The following is a 16381-nucleotide window of genomic DNA, read 5'->3' as shown; positions in this document are numbered from 1 at the left end:
CTTATTCGGATGAATTGATAAAAAGAAGTAATGTACAACAGCTCGAAGAAATCAACAAATCAAAATAAATTAAAATTTAGCGAAAGTCTAATACTGATTTTGGAGCATTTAAAAAGTAAAAACACAAAAATACTGAACACTGAGTTAAATTCAAAATGGAAAGTCATTTCAAAACAAAAAAGAGTTAAAAGTTTTCTTTAACGTGAGCCATCCAAATTTGTATAATATTGTATTTAAGGTAAGTTTCGTTTAATTTTCTATTGTATTGCATTTTTCGCATATCTACTGATTTCAGCAAGTCAACATGGCGGCTCCTTAGTTACGAAATATCAACTTTGGATTTGACGGTAAAAACGAGAAAAACGTGTAAATTAAAAATGGTAAATATAGAGTTGGAGAATTAAAATAATTAAACAGATTTTATTCTGGCGGTTATTCACAAAATAATCTATGCAAGCTATAGATTTATTAGAATGCTTGAGCTTTATCTAGCGGGGAGTAAAAAAGAACAGCCACACACACAGCATACCCACTCTCGCTTCAGTTATTTAATGACCGTTTATGTCCTATTAGAATCAAAATAATTCATGAACTGATTGTACAATCCATGGCTTCCATGAACAATTTCTTTATAAATATCCGAAGTTTACACTGATTGAAACCCTAGATACCATAAACATACTCTGTATTTGTTTCGGACCATATGAGTATTTGGACCATATGCGTATGGTCATGACCATAAGGGTATGGTAGGGGTAATTAAAACTCTGTTACAATTTACTTTTAATACTTCTAAATTCTTCATACGGTATAACCGTTCAATAAAAAGACAATATCACATTAGTTAATTTTATTATTATAGTGTATTAAAAATATAAGCTAAATAAAAATAAGAAGTTTCACATAGTTATTTTAAGTAATTGTCAAATTTAGAGTAAACACATTTTATACCGATGGTCATTACCGATGGTAATTACCGCCGGTCATTACAGATTTGTAATAAAAAGTGAATGATAAAAAAGATAAATTCCTAAAATTTCGTAATGAACTGTTACACAAGAAGTCACTGGAAAGTAACATAGTTTATTTAAGTTGTCTTATTAATATTGTTGTTGCAGTCATTTTACGATATTTGAGATCTAGAGCTAGCTTCTCAAAAACTCCGAAATCATCAGAATGGCAATTAAAAGACCTCGGTATCACTGTACGCAGCTGTAAAAAGGCTAGCTTTTCACTCGCAAACAAAAGGTGTAAATAAAAAGGAATGCGTACAAATCTATTGCAAATGCAAAAAAGCAATGATACCGTTTGAAAGTGAATGTCACCCCAAGCCTACATACAAGAATGTAACTAGCGATGAAAACTAACTATGCATGACATCAATACTTAATTTTTACGTAGCTTTTGGATTATAAAATTAATAAATTTTCATGTAACCATCGCAGTTTTTTTAGATAAAGTTCTTGTATTATTGAAACGATTATAATATAATGTGAAAAAATACCTATATAGTCCAAATACTCATATGGTCAGGCCTGTTGAAAAACCAAACGAGTATTATACTCATATGGTCCGATCATACGCTTACGGTCGGACCACAGTATACGCATATGGTCATAACCATACGCGTATGGTCCAAATACTCATATGGTCCGGAACATATACACAGGCCAGAGTCTGAGCTTGATTTGCTAAACGATATAACTAGATAATCCAAAGAGCCTGTGTCGCTCACATGAAATTTTTATTTACAATTGATGCAACATTATACTTTTGCTCTAGTTTCAGCGAAAAAAGTCAAAATTGGATTTTACCTTTATGTTATATTTTTAGCCATGTCGACCAAGTTTGTTGGCAGGCAATGTCATCAGACACATATTTAAAACCTAAATGCCCTTATGCTTCTTAGGACATGTTTATTTGAATATATCTCAGTTGTTTCAAGAGAAGTATTTTGTAAAAGATTACAAAAATTTAAGGACAATAACTCCTTATGAGGTCAATTGACCATTTTGATCATGTTGACTTACTTTGCTGAACATGATTGCTGTTTACAGTTTATCTTTATCTATAACAAAATTCAAAATAATAACCAAAAACAATAACATTTCCTTACAATTACTAATTCAGGGGCAGCAATCTAACAATAATTTGTCTGATTGGTCTAAAATTTTTAGAACAAATATATCTTAGCCTGATGAACATTTTTGTTTACGTCAAATTTGCCCTTAATGCTTTAGTCTCAGAGATATAAGTCAAAAAATGAATTTTCCCACTATTTTTTTTATTTTTAGCTATGTTGGTTGGCTTGTGGGTTCATTGGATACATTTTTGAAACTAGATACCCTAATGATGATATTGACCAAGTATGGCTTAATTTGTCTCAGTAGTTTCAGAGAATATTTTTGTTTTAAAGTTTACAAAAATTGGTAAAAATCTACTATAAAGGATAATAACTCCTTAAGGGGTCAATTGACCATTTTGATCTTTGAACTTATTTGTAGATCTTACTTTGCTGAACATTATTGCTGTTTACAGTTGATCTCTATCTATAATAATATTTAAGATAATACCCCAACACTGAAAAATTTAGTTAAAATAACCAATTCCTGGGCAGCAACCCAACAACGAGTTGTCTGATTAGTCTGAAAATTTCAGTACAGATAGATCTTGACCTGATAAGCAATTTTACCCCCAGGTCAGATTTGCTCTGAATGCTTTGGTTTCAGATAAATAAACCAAAATCTACATTTACCCCCTTTGTTCTATTTTTAGCCATGGCAGCCATCTTGTTTGGTTTGCCGGGTCATTAATTTTTTTAAAACTAGATACCGTAATGATGATTGTGGCCAAGTTTGGATTAATTTGACCAATTGGTTTCAGAGGAGAAGATTTTTGTAAAAGTTAAACGACCGACGACGGACGACCGACGACGGACGCCAATGGTTGAGAAAAGCTCACTTGACCCTTTTGACCATGTGAACTAAAAACTAAACTGACAAAAAAAGGTAATTTATTCAAAATAAAAAAATGCCAAAAATACATTTTGTAAATAAAACATTTGACATAAAAGATGATATTTAATATCAAATAATAATACATATAATACGAAATTACATCAACTAATATCATATCAGTTGAATAAATGACCAAGAATAGGTGGAGAGAAAATTCTGCCCCACAAATAAACATATCTACCTCTAAAAATAATATTAAGGGAGATGTTGGTGGAAATTTTCACATATTGTTTGATAATAATAACATGTTAACACATCAAATGCTGATGATAAAATGAAGTGACTACAATGCATCTAAACGTGAACTCGTGCTGACCCCGCAAGATCATTGACCGATAAGAAAGATGAAATCCAATCATGCACTGATAGGAAAGTGGAATTTCTCTGCACGTGAATAGCTATCAAAGGTACCAGGATTATAAATGAATACGCCAGACGAGCGTTTCGTCTACATAAGACTCATCAGTGACGCTCAGACCTAAATAGTTATAAAGCCAAACAAGTACAAAGTTGAAGAGCATTGAGTACCCAAAATTCCAAAACGTTGTGCCAAATACGGCTTAGGTAATCTATTCATCAAATTGATATGCATGTCAACACCGAAATGATGACTACTGGGCTGGTGATACCCTCGGGGACGAGACTTCCAACAGCAGTTCCATCGACCCAGTGGTGTAAATAGCTATCAAAGGTACTAGGATTATAAATGAATACTGAAGACGCACGTTTCGTCTACACGACAAATATTTAAAAATAAATTTGAAAATTTAACTGTCTTTAGAGGATTAATATCGTATTACACGAGATTTGGTGGTGGAATCTATATTTATAATGCCGAGCATCCAACCGTATTACAAAATTGACTGAAAGAATTGAGATGACCTAATGGTTCATTGGTCAGTCATATAAAAACTGTAAGGATCAAATTGACCGTTTCAGATGTCAATTGTTTATACTGATTTAACCATGCCTTTTTGTCAGTTATCATTTTGTAGTATTTTATGAAATCATTCTTAATAAAAAAAATTAAAAAATAACTCACCAGGTCACCAGTTTGACTCAAATATAAACACATAAACTCTTCTTAGAATTTATAAAACAAGGAAGTACGAACTTTGTTTGTCTTTTATCGATAGATATTTTCCAGTTTCCGCATTCGAAAAGTGAGGCGAAATGTAGGGTAATTGTTACATCCCGATTGATAAATGATAAAAACGATAGCATTTTCCTTGAATAAAGGGCATACAAAAAGTTTTGATCTTAAGGTGATTTTATTAACGAAAATTATAATACAAGCTATTTCCCTTCTAGTTAATTTGAATATGTAATTAAATATACATTCATCTACTCTTTTTGGTATAAAGTTTCGGTTTCTTGGACATTTCTTTTCTTCAGACTGCTAAACATGTGTCCCTTTATTTTCAAAAGAGGAGCCCTCTTATATTTTTTCTTATTTTGTGATTACTTAACTATTATAATTGATGATTTGATTTTAGATTTGATTTCATTGGTTGATTGTTGGTTGCTTTACGCCGCATTATCACAAAAAAGCTTTATCGCGGCGAGAGCTAATTCAAATATTTTTTTACAATTTAAAGCATATTTTAAAATAAGACAAAATGTCCTTCAATAAACTAAAATTCTAGACTAAAGCAAATTGATAATTTACAAATAAAATCAACAGTATGATAATGTGATAAAAATTATAATCGAATTAAACATAATAACATTTTTATATTTTATAATAAATTCCAATGTCTTTTAAGAATGCAACAATATTTGTATATGGAACATCATTAAATAGATTATTCATATTATTGACATTGATTTCATGATTATTTGATAATCTTGGACTGTATTTTTGATTATCTGGTTTAAACAAAAATAATCAATTATTATGTGGTTATATTGGCAAACAAATGATTAGGTGATCACTTGGACATCCCCATGAGGGGCCTAAAAAATAACCACGATCATATTTTTGTAATTACATTTTGAATATCTTCTTAATATAAGTATGCTCTAAATTGTTTACCAATTCATTACAAATAATCAATAGTGCACTTCTATTGTATTGACAACACTGTGTAAGTAAATCATACAGAAATAATTGGTAAAAACGTACAGTTGTAACAATATCGCCTCGTGCTTCACTAACCACATCAGTTTTATAATTGTTTACATCTTTCACCGCAGCGGGTTCGTTATTGGCAGATTTAGTAACATTAGCTTCAAGTAGTGCTTCGTCCTTTCGATAACCGTAAGCTTCGCCCAATTTGGCAGCTGCTAGGCAATTTGCGCTATCACTATGGTGACTTGCTCGAACAAAAAAGGCGAGTTGATCAGGCAAACCCTTTATGAATTTCATCAGTATTTCGTGATAATTTTTGTGCAAAATTGTTGCTTTTTCAAGTAGTTGAGCGTAAAAATCGTCAATTTATTGCCCTTTTGAAAGTTTTGATGTTTCAAATATTTCACCTTTAAGAAGAATATAAAAAAAGAAGATGTGGTATGATTGCCAAAGAGACAACTATCCACAAAAGACCAAAATGACACAGACATTAACAACTATAGGTCACCGTACGGCCTGCAACAATGAACAAAGTCCATACCGCATAGTCAGCTATAAAAGGCCCCGATAAGGCAATGTAAATTAGATATAGTTGTGTTTGATTTTGTTTGAAATTTGATATGTGAGGTTGAACTTCTTTTGAAGTATTGACGAAACTACTGTATTTAGCGTACTAGTTTAACCGTTGGTTTTCCCGTTTGAATGATTTTACACTAGTAATTTTGGGGCCCTTTATAGCTTGTTGTTCGGTGTGAGCCAAGGCTCCGTGTTGAAGGCAGTACATTGACCTATAATGGTTTACTTTTTTTTTAAATTGGTATTTGGATGGAGAGTTGACTCATTGTCACTCACACCACATCTTACTATATCTACTGGCTAGAATTTGTAAGATCTGAGGTTTGAAATTTATCAAATAGTGTCCAGGCAGGCCGGGTAGCTGGTGTCTCTACATTTGACAAACTAAATGAATCATTTAACTGTTGCGGAGACGGTTATAATATCAGGTTCTATATGTCGTCTGTTATTTGATTATACAACAGAAAATCGTTGTCAGACTCCGACATTTATCTAATAAAAATACAGTGCTTTATATACATCACTGAAAAATCAGTAATGAGCAAAATCTCACATACTGTACACTTAGCTGTGAGTTGACTAGCAGAAATGAAATAAATCTCACGTTCTACATCAATGAAAATAAATACAGGCAATGCATTCTATACAAAATCTTTATTTTTGCATCTCCAATTATTCCAATTAATTCCGTCTATACAAGACTATATATATTTGAGTACAACGAACGTCCATGATGTTTTCTGACACGGGGGAATATGTATAAATAGCGAAAAATGTATGGTTCATGTTTGTGTAGAAATTTTGTTATAAAATGACTTGTTCGTATAAGTCACTGGTAAAAAAAAACTATGTTATAATTTATCCATATTCACGAATCAAACACGTGTGATGTCCTCGTGTTTTTGGGGTCTACATGTATGGTATGCACGGCCGTCACATTTTCAGAAAATAATTGTGTTTAAAGCTTACACACATATGTTAATAAATCTTGAAAATATCTTCTTTAAAAACTTTTAAGGGTCACTCCACCATGTAACGATTTCGCCTAGTCTTAATTATAAGTTTTGGTTTGGGACTAGCTCATGCAATAAAAACAGTTCTTACGTTGACGAAATTTAATTAAAGAGAGTGTAAATAAAAAGGTGTACAATTCCGGAAATCATATAAAACTGAAGGACGCATATATAAAACATATATATTTAAATATATCACAGTAGTCAACATGGTTATGCAGTCTTAATGTATATAAAATCAAATAACTCTCTCTACAAAGAAGCACATAATGCCATATATACAAAGTATAATATAAACAAAATGAAACATGAATTTTACCAAAATACAATAACACAATGGCGGGATATAAACGTAACGAGCCACGTCGTAAGTAAATCATCAAAAAAGGATAAACACAGACACTACAGGTACATTTAATATAAAGAAACTGTTAATAGAAAAGCATATCATTAAAAGACCACACAGTCAGGACACGACTAAATCGAATGTTTAGGTATGTTCTTTCCGTCAGTGACTTATATTTCATGCAACATTCTGGACGAGAACAATGTCGCAATTAATATAATCGGTTTGGCAGACTTTAAAGGCAGGTTTAGATCGCCACTTGAAAATTGTCAGTATCTCGTGAGGAAGTAAACATGTTCAACAGACACGTACAAACCGCTTAAGGATGCCACTGTCGGACATGATAATTCGCAAGAATAACATATTTCTACAGACAAGAGTAATAAGAAAAACATTTTTTTAGACAGAGCTAGTCACATTAATAACATACATGTATTTCTCCAGACTGGAGTAGTCACAAGAAAAATATATTTCAATATTCCAATCAACCCTTGGGGTATGGAAAAGAGATATTGAGTATGCGTCAATTATACATCAATCAAACAACAAAAATAACTTAAGCGTATTATTTAAAATGCATCATATACATTGTCTTTTTAAATATGGGTCGTTCTGTTTAAATTTGATTTAGTTTCTGGGTTTTTTTTCCAGATTGACAGCATCCATAGCTTTCCGACAATGAAAATAAAATGTTTCTTTACAGAGAATAGCATTGCTGCCACTAACACATTCCTCATCTACGTAACATGACAGTAAGTTTTCAATTTGATGGCTTGATAGAAGTAATAGGTAAACTAACCCAAAAATGTCAAAGTATCCATGTTTTTTTATCCAATCTCGTTTATTCAGAAATTTTAGACATCAAAAGTTGTCAATATAAAAAAGCATGCTAATCATTCAAAACATTCACTATACGTACTAATTTAAAAAGTATCTCATATTTTTCAACAAAGCGACAAATGTCCCATACAGTTTATACTGCTGGGGGACATAACTCCTGATGAAAAATAATCACTTTGTCTTGATTTTATACCTTTATAATAAATTGCTTGGAAAAAGTCACAAAAAATGATAAATAATACTACATTAAAAAAATACATGACAACTTCAATTTCAATATGAGATAAACTCCTCTTCTTTATTTGATTTGGTACTTTTTCTTCCGATGGTAGCAGTCCTAGAACATATTGCAAACACTACAGCAAATCCATTGAAAATGTATAAAATGGCCGCAATGCAGGTCATCCCGAAAGAAAAACTTATCTTGACATTTTCATAACTGGCTAGATCATTGACTGCTGCATAAAAGATTGCAAGACAAACAGTTAGTAAGCCCCCTAAAAATAAAAGATAAATATATATCAGGGCTGAAACAAATCAAATATGACGCCTTAAATTGAAAAAAAATGTACCAATCTTTTGCAAATTGATAAAATATTAAGAATTGTATAATCTGTACTATAAAAAAAATTCAATATATTGTCTAATGTTAGAAACATTGACATGACATTTTTGACCTGACCCGGCAAATTTACAATTCAATTCAATTTACATCTATATTTTATTGACACATATACACTTAATAGCTTGTGAAACGAATTAAGATATTCACATTAACTTAGTAGCTCAGAAACTTTGGCAAACGTAAATACGAACTCGGTCTTATTATCCCAAAATATATTTGATCTGTCGACATCGTGCATCAAACTGTGTTTTTAGTAAAACTGCGCTCCATATCGACATATTAATGCCACGACCGCAAAATGTTTGTTTTAGTCGTTTTGCATTTAATGTCAGAAGCTCAAAGAACTTTAAAGGGCATAAGCTGTCAAATTCATGTTCACCGATATTGTTCGTTATCTATGAACAAAAACAAACCAACTTATTTTGTTTTATATCTTGAAGCTACTGCCACTTTACAGACAATATGGGAGACTAAATTAAAAACTGTGCATACTTAAATTTGACATGCGAATGTCATGAGATATCTGAAGGTTTTTTGTACACTGATATCGAAAAATATCATACTCAAGTCAAAATGTAAACCTTTTTTCATTTTTTATTTTTTTTGGTTGGGGGGTGAACGCATCTAGCTTCCAATTTGTGATATTTTGATATCCTCTCTTATCAAACCCCCGTTTGTATTTCAGTATACCTGGCCATGTTCTTATTTTTCAGATATGTATTACGCATGGTCGTCCTACAGGGAGTAACTTTTTGAAGTTTGGCTCTAATGATTTATAATATAAGAATAAGATGATGTGGTATGATTGCAAAATAGACAACACTCAACCAGAGTCCAAATGCCATTGAGGTTAAAAACTATGGGTAATAGTACGGCCTCCAACAATGACAAAACCCGTACTGCATAGTCAGCTATAAAGACACATCTATCAATACTGATTGATTTCACTTTAAATTCTCAAAATATGAGAACAAATGAATTTACTGAAGATAGAAAGAAAGAATAAAAGAAAATTTTCTGTTCAACATTGTTGTCAAATACTATAGGCATTTATTAATTTTATACACAGAATCAGTTTCATTTTTTTTTCAAACCACTGTGAAAGTATGACAATTGTTAAAATGCAGATACCAGAAACATACTTTAAAAGCTTTTCACTTTTTTCAAATATTTTGTACACTACTAAAATATCATATAAAATAACCTGTAATGAAACATCCAATCACTGTAAAACCATGAGAGTAACGTCCATTCCCTGTTCTCTTGCAAAGGAACCACAATAGAGCTGACGTGACAATGACACCAGTAACGAATCCAAGCATGGCAAACACTCTTGTTGCTATCCAGAAATCTAAAATGACATAATTATGATTGTAGTTTCTCGGTAAAAAGACTCCTTGCGAATTTATGTGGCACCACAAGGTAATATTTCATATGCGCCAAAAAAACAACAACCTTCATTTGCGCCATTTTACAGGTAAGACGGGTAATATATAACGGACAAGTTGAATATTCTTTGCTCTTAATTAGTTAGGTACAGTACATAATTCCACTTAATATTTATGCGAGTTCATATTCATTAGACCAGAGTCATTCCATGCACATTTTAATGAGCAATTGTATTCAAAACATCCAAACCTTTTTATTTATGTGGACATTGTTACGTAGATCCAGGCTACAACGAACATCAAAATGAGATATATGCCACACCGGCTGTAGTTCGACGATGGGAGATAGAAAAAAATAGATATGGTATGCACGTTCATGTAAGAGGGGAAATCTCCAGACATGAGTACACCAGCACCGTCGCTTATACAGCTTGTGCCAGAACAGAATTATAGCCTTAATATATTGTATAGTGCTTACAACTGTATCAGTATCTTACTCCAGTGTATAGTGCTTTCTTAATATTTTATTGTTAGGGTTGTAACGTTGATTTATAGCCGAACTGTGTTTTATCAAGGTTTTAATATTACTTGTATCATTTTATGATGACTGATTTCTAAGGAATACGTCTAAAACTGTCATTGTTTATATTATAAGTCTTTTTTTTTAAATTCTCTGTTTTATACTTTTTTACCTGTATCCTACCTGTATTAAGCTGTAATATTGGCGAAAATGAAATATGGTTTGGCGAAAATGAAAGATGTCTTTGGTGCAAATCAAATGTCAATTGGCGCAAAATCAAAACACCGGTGATAATATTGCTCACGCACTGTTGGAATTGTTTTTTAAATGTGTTTCTATGGACAAAAAATTAAACAATTGTTATGCCCGCGTCACACTGTCCCGATTTTTACGCCGATGGAAACACGATTATGGAAATTTTCAAAATCGGGACTGATCGTATCCAGATCGGGCTATTCGTAGTGCCATCTTTAACCAGCGGCCACTTTTTCTAGCCTTCGGGGACAACTTCGGAAAGGGTTCTAAATTTTTTAACATGTTAAAAAATCCCCAAAGGTGCGTCCGATGTTGAGGGTTCGTATTGAGTTCGTATCACCATCCTCACCATCGTAATGTCACCGGGAATGCATCTTTGAACATCGTATTGCATTCGTGTTTCCATCGTTTCCATCGGGCAGTTTTGACATTACGATGTCTACACGAATGAGTCACGAAGCTACCCGAAGGTCTTACGATGGTAACACGACTTCGTGAAGACCTCGCAATCCCGTCGTGTTGCCATCGAATAAAAGTACGAAGGCGACAAGATGGAACTACGACAGCAGTAAATCCAGCTAAATGTAAGTAAATTGTCGCGCTAAAATACATTTAAAGTGCCATGCACGATATGCACTGTTCAGTCTAATACGACAGTTAAGAAAGACGTTCACAAAACATGGAGCTCATATCATATGATTCGATGAGAACAAGAAAGGTGACAGCGTTGTTTCTATTAATTCAAATGGAACAAGAAGAGCAGCTATTACAGGCTCAGTATTTACTTTTACAAGTAAAATATTATTTTTTGTCAACTATTCATATCAAGTAACATAATGAAAATTATAAACGCGCCTCGTACACCAACACTGCAGGTACACTTATATAGGGAAACCAACTTTTTCTTCATTATTCTGATATTTTATGTATCGTCTGAGTTGAAGTCACACGAATGTTTACTCCGTAACCATTTTGTTTTCTATATATGTCATATTTTGCCGCATTTGTTGCTTTCCCCACATCCTTCCTTTTGTCTATACTATTATGATATTCTCCTGGAAAGAGCTCTTTTTGAATAAAAGGAATCAACGAACCCAATACCTAACCTTTAAGATAGACCAGTAAACATGGGCATACTTATGGGTGATTATTCAGACTAGCGCACACGTTTTACAGTTCAAACAAGGCAATACCGAGCGTGGCATCCCATCGTATGTAACATATTTGGGACAAATATGGACACTATCTTTGTATATGACACATGCAGAAAGTGGTATATTGAATATGCATATTTGATACATAAACTATTTTATTTAGAAATCAACCAAAACATTCAGTTACTGGAAATACCTTTAATTTTGTCTTAAGAACCAGCAGGTAAAAAAATCAGCAACCAATTTCCTGTGAATTATGCTATTTCAAGGAGAAAAAACAAGTCCATCTGCATTACCTTGACCTTTGGCCTTGAAAGTAACAAATGTCAGATCATTACAAGGAGGAACAATATACCAAATGTGGTTAAAATCTTTTGAAACATATTGGTTTCAGAGTATTCACAAGGGTGATATTACATTTTATACTGCACTCGTTCTATTTGAGCAGTCAAAATGCGTTGACCGTATATTTCTATGTCATATACAGTCACTGACCTGCTATCACTTTTCCTCATGAATATTTAAATAGAAAATGTCAAATTATATTTAATTATTCATACGACCTCTTCAACCTGTTCTTGTTTCCAATGTAAACAACGATGCGTTTAACGACTCAAACTTGTTTCTTTTACAATTTTTGGGAAAACATATTTCACTCATTAATGTTTTTTGTTTGCAACCTATAAATCATTATGTTTTATGTTAATTGATGATCGCCAATGTATTGTATTGATTGTCACATGTACTAATCTGTATTATCTCCCTTACTCCATGTGTCATGATTATACATGTATGATTGATGGGTTATTTCCCTTTACTGTTTACCGCCTCATGATCATTATTAAATGTGCCTTTCTAACGATCACATGTGTTTATGTTTTCTCTGCTTACTGGCGTGGCGGCAGCGGTTTAAGAAACCCACATCTCAAATAACTCAACAATTTGAACATTATTCCACTCTAAAAGTAAAAGGTGAGCAGGAAAATTTGTCATTTATTCTGACTAACACGACAACATTTTCTATTGTTGGACTTAACTGATCTTTACAAAATGGCAGGCACACGTGCTCCAAAACAATGGTCACTTTCAAAACTTGAAACAATAACATCGTTTGAAGCATGGAGACAAAACTTACAATATACCTTGTCCCTTGATCAAAACTTCGCAGCGTTCCTTGTAGATGGATTTACATGGCTGAAGAAAACCAACGCCAATCCTTTACGTGGCATTGTTGACGATGGCGAGGCGGTTGCCTAAGCTAACCGACGAACAGCAGCCCAAAAGTGCACACATTTGGACCTTATGCTTGGGCAAATAGCAAATTACTGTCCGATTATTTCAAGAAACACTATAATTAAAAATTCGACATCCATTAATTCTATTTGGCAGTCAATTCGTCTACACTACGGATTTCAGTCAACTGGTGGACACTTTCTTGACTTTAATAGCATCTTTCTGGAACCAGACGAGCGTCCTGAGGACTTATTTCAGCGATTGGCTAGTTTTATTGAAGACAATATGCTTCGTGCTGGTGGCAATATTCATCACCACGGAGAAGTACCTGAAGCCGACGAAGAACTATCGCCTTCTTTGGAAAACCTGATTGTTCTCACTTGGTTAAGACTTATTAATCGTGACTTGCCCAACCCAGTGAAGCAGCGATATGGAACTGAGTTATAAATTACGGTCAAAAACATTAGCTTCTTTGAAACCTGAAATTTCACAGGCACTTGATAGTTTACTTGACGAAATTCATTCAGCCACTGATGCCAAGGTTTTACGGGCGTCAATAAAAGACAAACATTTTGAGAGAAGTGCAAAAAAGACAGGTAGTATAAGAACTGGTCGTCAAATAAAGTGTTGTATTTTATGTAAGCAAGCAGGTCGTCCATCCCAACATTTTTTAAGTACTTGTAAATATTTACCTGATGAAGACAAACACTATATGTCCAGAGTAAGGCAATCTTATTGTACAGAAGTAGGTGATAGTGAGTCTGAGGACAATGTTGATAATGAACAAGTTTCATTTTTAAATGATAATGTAGGTCCTAGTAAGCTTAGAGTTGTATCTGCTTTAAGACGGGTGAGCACTAAACAGTCCCCTTACTTTAAGGCATTTTATAAACATTTCCCGCTTGAGCTAACACTAGATACGGGCGCTGAGGTGAGTATGATAAAAGCTTCTTCCGCGGATTACATCGGCGTAACAATCAAGAAGAGCAACCATTCCGCTTTACAAGCTGACGGTGTTACCCCGTTAAAGATAGTTGGTGAATGTCAGTTCACACTTTCGAGAGACGGAATCGAGTTACAGTTAGAGGCCCTAGTAGTGAACGACTTGGACGTTGATATACTCGCCGGTATTCCTTTCATGTCATCGAACGACATCGCGATTTTCCCTAGCAAACATAAAATCGTAATACGCGACAAGGTAACTGTTATGTATGGTAGCCCAAACGAGGAACTTAACTCTGGTAATACTCGCGTACGTAGAACACAGGCCTTTCTTATCCGGGCTCCATCAGCAAGTTCAGTAGTTTGGCCAGGATGTTATGGCGAATACGACATCCCATCGGAAATAGAATCGGATTGCATTCTCGCGGTCGAGCCTCACACTGACGCTTCTCGTACGAAAGATTGGCCCAGTCCCCAAATTGCTCAGTCCGTCGCAGGCAAAATACGCATCGTGAATAACACGTCGGTACCGCAGTTCATACAACGAAATGAACATTTCTGTCGAGTACGACTTACGACTACCATAGACAACGCACCAGAGGCTCCGGACAATATCCGTGACATAAAAACAGCAAACTACATAGACTCCACACATACTTCCCAATTTTCCAAACAAGTCTCTGTAGACCCAGATAATTTACTTAGTCCAGATCTCCAAACCCAGTTTAATGAACTTCTTCAAAAGTTCAGTGAAGTTTTTAGTCCTAACTTTGAAGGTTATAATGGGGAAATAGGTCCTTTTGAAGCATCTGTTAATATGGGTCCTGTCCAGCCTCCCCAACGGAAAGGTAGAATGCCACAGTATTCAAAAAATAATTTGGTAGAACTCCAAAACAAATTTGACGAATTGGAATGTAAAGGAGTGTTCCGTAAACCCGAAGACGTCGGAATTTCAGTCGAGTATATTAACCCTTCATTTCTTGTCAAAAAAGCCTCCGGTGGTTTCCGACTTGTAACAGCATTTGCCGATGTTGGCAGATATAGTAAGCCGCAACCCTCTCTTATGCCTGACGTGGACTCCACACTCCGTACGATCGCACAGTGGAAATATATAATCAAGTCTGATCTTACGAGCGCATTTTACCAAATCCCACTGGCAAAAGATTCGATGAAGTATTGCGGAGTCGCGACCCCTTACCGTGGAGTTCGCGTATATACACGTTGTGCGATGGGAATGCCTGGTTCCGAAACGGCTCTTGAAGAACTAATGTGTCGTATAGTGGGGGATTTCTTACAAAAAGGTTGCGTAGCTAAGTTGGCAGATGACTTATTTTGTGGCGGTAATACCCCGGAGGAGCTTTTATACAATTGGGAGTGCGTTCTTCAGTCGCTACAAAAATCAGGAATTTGCCTATCACCTAGCAAAACTGTTATTTGCCCAAAATCCATAACAATCCTAGGTTGGATTTGGTCACAGGGTTCGATTTCCGCTAGCACACACAGAGTAGCAACACTAGCCTCGTGTCCTGTACCAGACACTGTGCGGGGTCTTCGATCATTTATCGGTGCGTACAAGATGCTAAGCCGCGTCATTCCGAATTGTTCCAACTTAATTGCCCCATTAGAAGAGAAAATAAGTGGTATGAAATCAGCTGACAAAATTATTTGGTCCGACACGCTAAGAGAACATTTCGAGTTTGCCCAAAAGTCTCTGAGCTCCCGTAAAGCCATCACGCTACCTAAATGCAGTGATCAACTGTGGATAGTCACAGACGGTTCCGTCACTAAACGCGGTATCGGAGCGACCCTATACATAAATTGTGACGGTAAAGTGTCCTTAGCAGGATTTTTCAGTGCTAAGTTGCGTAAACATCAAGTGTTGTGGCTACCATGTGAAATAGAAGCGCTTTCCATTGCCGCTAGTGTCAAACATTTCAGTCCCTTTATTATTCAGTCAAAACTGCAAGCTAATGTGTTGACAGATAGTAAACCTTGCGTACAGGGATTTGAAAAACTATGTCGCGGTGAATTTTCGGCCAGTCCGCGTGTCACATCGTTTCTTTCTGTTGTAAGCCGATATCAGGTCAGCGTCAACCATTTATCTGGTCGTGCAAATATTCCATCCGACTTTGCAAGCAGAAACGCACCCGTTTGTACAGAGCCTAATTGTCAGGTTTGTTGCTTTATATCGCGTACCGAAGATTCTGTCGTTCGAGCCGTAAGCATTCAAGACGTTCTCAATGACGATTTTCGCTTACCTTTCACCACCAGGTCGGCCTGGATTAATATTCAATCAGAATGCCCTGATCTTAGACGCACTCACGCTCATTTAAAACAAGGCACTCGGCCCTCCAAAAAACTGACAAACATCAAAGACGTCAAACGTTACCTGAATGTTGCA

This window comes from Mytilus trossulus, chromosome 6, assembly GCF_036588685.1.
Source record: "Mytilus trossulus isolate FHL-02 chromosome 6, PNRI_Mtr1.1.1.hap1, whole genome shotgun sequence".
NCBI classification, from domain to species: domain Eukaryota; kingdom Metazoa; phylum Mollusca; class Bivalvia; order Mytilida; family Mytilidae; genus Mytilus; species Mytilus trossulus.
The sequence above is the reverse complement of the archived record's forward strand: the minus strand, read 5'-3'. Positions refer to the sequence as shown.